The following is a 3,603-nucleotide window of genomic DNA, read 5'->3' as shown; positions in this document are numbered from 1 at the left end:
TCAATATATGTAAGCAACAATTTGTTCCGTTTGTTTAATATATGTAGAGAACACGTGAAACATATCAAAAGCATCTTAAAACTACACTACAAAATATTAATGCTGGAAATGTTTTTGTTACACGTGGCCAGTGGTTGATGACAACAACAAGGATGTGAAACAGTATCACTTTCACATATTTCTCAACTTACTGGAAAAAGTCGTTATATATTTTTGAGCGCGGTAGGTAAAAAGAACAAAAAATATCACGGCTTAACCTTTGTTTTATTAATCATAAAAATAAAGAATTCCAAAGTAATATTAACAAACCTGTATAGCATTACGTTATAAAGGGTCTTGCTTACAATTTGTCCCCGTTATATGGTGTGTGGTTCATTATTTGCAATGAAAAAGACCAGAAATAAACCCTCACAAAATATTTAAGTACTGATTTGTGAGTCCCCACAGTCAGTGAGATAGCAGGAAACTTTGTGAGAGACGATACGCTCATCAAATATTGAATGGAAATACTACTAAATATTTGTGCATTTTTGTCGCAAATATTTCTGAAAGAAATTTTCAATCAGATGCTTTCAATAACGACATTTATAGTTTAAAACACAATCAATCAAATATTTTGTCTGAAACCTGATTTCCATAACAGCAACAATACCAATTCCGTGCATTATTCTGATCAGGGATTTATTCTTAGATCCGGATGCTAACATCCTGCCCATAGACGTATGTGATACAAATTGCGTCGCTTAAACATTGAACCAGTTTTGTATATATTTGAACTCTGACCTTAGAAGAGTATAAAAGAAAATGTAGCCTCATCCGCAGCTCATGAAGCAAGCAGTTGTTACCAACTGATCCATTCTGCATTATTTTTGTCCGACAATTAGAATTCATCAAGTAAGTAAAACTTAAATATTTCTTTTTTAACTTTCAAATTATGGTTAATTTTGTCATTGTTCATGGGCTTCGTACATATTCCACTATTATTTATGTATGTTTAGATTTGTATAAGATCTCATTTATAACTGTTCATCTTCCTCCTTGTGTATTTGTCGAGATATATTAATAGATATACGCAAGGATGTCAATAACTAGTTTGTATTTATGGGTGATTTTATGAAAGACAAACATGTTACTTTCTAGTTTTTCACTTCATCAGACATTTTGTGTTACAGATCATCTGAAGGATGACCAGAAGTATAGTTCTGACTATTTTATGCGCAATCCTTACATTCTACGCCGCGTGGGGTTGTAAGTATGCGTAAACTATGCATGTATTAATGTATATGTATCCGTATGCATGTATTAATGTGTGTTTGTATGTATGTATGTGTGTCTGTCTGTCTGCATGTTTTTGTTGTTGTTGTAGGGTTTAACGCCATTTTTCAGCACACGATAGGCTATACATGGCTGCCAATATTAATGGCGGAGGAAGAACCCGGGAAATGTTCGGAAAGAACCAACAACCCTCGAGAAGCTACTGGCAAGCTTTCTCACATACCCACATTGGCCGAATCAGAGACTAGAAACAAGCAGACAGAGGTGAGCTGTCTGTCTGTCTGTATGTATGCATCTATTTATCAATCAATCAATCAGCTGGCAAAAATTTAAAGTGTATTGCGTGGACATAGGGTATTAAAGTGTACCAACAAAAAAAATCCAACAACATTAAAAAAAGTGGATCGATATTCCATTTTGCAGCATAGTTCGTCTACTACTCAGTTTGATGGCTCTTTTTATCCTCATCCTTATTATTGTTATTATTATTATTATTATTAGCTTTTATGTTTATTGTTATTTGTACATGAGTCGGTAGGTTACAGCTAAGTTGATACTTGCAGTTTATTCCCATCACCTGAACTAAGCCATCGCATTTGCCCATGTCAATTGAAGACTCTTTGCATGTTGCTGTTGTTGTTTTGATCAACTTGTTCTATATGTAAAATATGAAGCATTTGTTTGTTTTATGAAATAAAAGCAAAGACGTGTTTCAAAGAAGATTTGCTTTGTTAAGCGAATTGGCCAACCACATGGGATATATTGTAATCCACTAGAATAGTTTATTTCGTTATGTTTCATCAAATATTTCCTTTAAGCTAAATGTTATGTTGTCTTCCATTAAGATAAAAACCAAAATATGACCAGTTCCGATGATCCGTGTGGAATAGCTGGAAACTGGAAGAATCAGCTTGGCTCCACGATGCAAATGACGTGCCGAAAAGGAAACCTGCGCGGGAAATATAGAAGCGCTGTAGGTGAAGCCAGCGACTTTTATGAACTCTCTGGCAGATACACAATGACCGGTGTCAATCAGGAAGACTGTGTCCTGGGATTTTCGGTAGCGTGGAATAATGACGTCAGAGGTAACTCGAATTCCACAACAAGCTGGACTGGTTTACATTATGCGTCTGAAGGAATAATTCACACCCACTGGATATTGACTAGGTACAGGGAAATCGACAGCATGTGGGCAACCAATCTAGTTGGTCATGATGATTTCAAACGAATTTCAATAAACTCGTGAGAATTTTCAGAAGATCACTTTCAGTGTTAAAGACAGTTCTACTAAAAAGTAGAATAAATGAGGTTGTGTTTTTTTTTCTCAATCCTAAGACAGGAAATTATGAATAAATCAACAAGCGAGTCGTAATATATCGTGTTACTGTGCTTGTTATGTGGAAAGACACACACACACGCACACACACACACACACACACACACACATTGTAACGGTTTTTGACAGTTATGTACTTAATTTCTCTATCACTTTTTGATACGACAACCTTAGATACTGCTGACACCTTAATAGCTAAAGACACATTATGCAATAAACCTGATTAAAAGCATGACAGAGTCGGACTTTTGTATGCATACAAACATATTTATTCAAGATGCAAGATTCAGTACATTATATAGCAATAACCTGAATATTCAGCAATCACCTAGATTCCCCGGAATTGCGTCGCAATGATGAAGATGAAAACTTTGGCATCAGGTCTAGCATTCGGGTATTCTTCTCACTTTTATCCTTGCTTGCAGTCACTGACATAGAGGGGTAAATATTGACAACTTTCTGTGTGACTTGACTACTAGTCATCTTATTATTGGTTACTGGCTGTGAAGAAAAAAGTAAGGGGGGGGGTACAATTGAGAAGATTGTCTTTATTCATATGTTACACAATCTTGGGCAGGAAAGGAATTTTATCACTTAGGATTCGAGTAGATAATATTAACTTGAATGAAGAGGTCTGCAGTAGACAAAGGGAAACAACTTGTATGGCGACAATCTCGATAGCAAAGAGTTGTTGCCCTTAGATGGCGTTGGCACTAACGAATACTTGAAGTTGGTGGTGATGGTGGTGGTGGTGGGGGGTTATGTTTGCCCGACAAACGCATGTAAATTCATCAGATTGTGAGTTTCAGTTTTAGAAAGTGTGATATTTGAAGTTAAATATATGCATTCAATGATCATGCTTACATTTATAGAATCGAATAGGTGTGACATGAGATCATTGTTTTCATCCAATAATCACACAAATTGGTGTATACTTGTAAAAGGATAGTAGGTGAAGAGAAAATAAGCTCATTCAATGACCATGCACAATT

At 35.7% G+C, this 3,603-nt stretch overlaps 1 long non-coding RNA gene across 1 annotated transcript; it reads left to right on the top strand.

Annotated features, from left to right (window-relative positions):
- Nucleotides 1-799: 799 nt before the first annotated feature.
- LOC149790768 (uncharacterized) lies at nucleotides 800-2,501 on the top strand. The gene is made up of 3 exons (XR_016423899.1): nucleotides 800-894; nucleotides 1,173-1,248; nucleotides 2,121-2,501. It is a non-coding gene; the product is annotated as an uncharacterized LOC149790768 (long non-coding RNA).
- Nucleotides 2,502-3,603: the final 1,102 nt, after the last annotated feature.

Source organism: Sinohyriopsis cumingii, chromosome 10, assembly GCF_028554795.1.
Source record: "Sinohyriopsis cumingii isolate HCF-2022 chromosome 10, ASM2855479v2, whole genome shotgun sequence".
NCBI classification, from domain to species: Eukaryota; Metazoa; Mollusca; class Bivalvia; order Unionida; family Unionidae; genus Sinohyriopsis; species Sinohyriopsis cumingii.
This window is presented reverse-complemented; position numbering and strand designations above follow the sequence as displayed.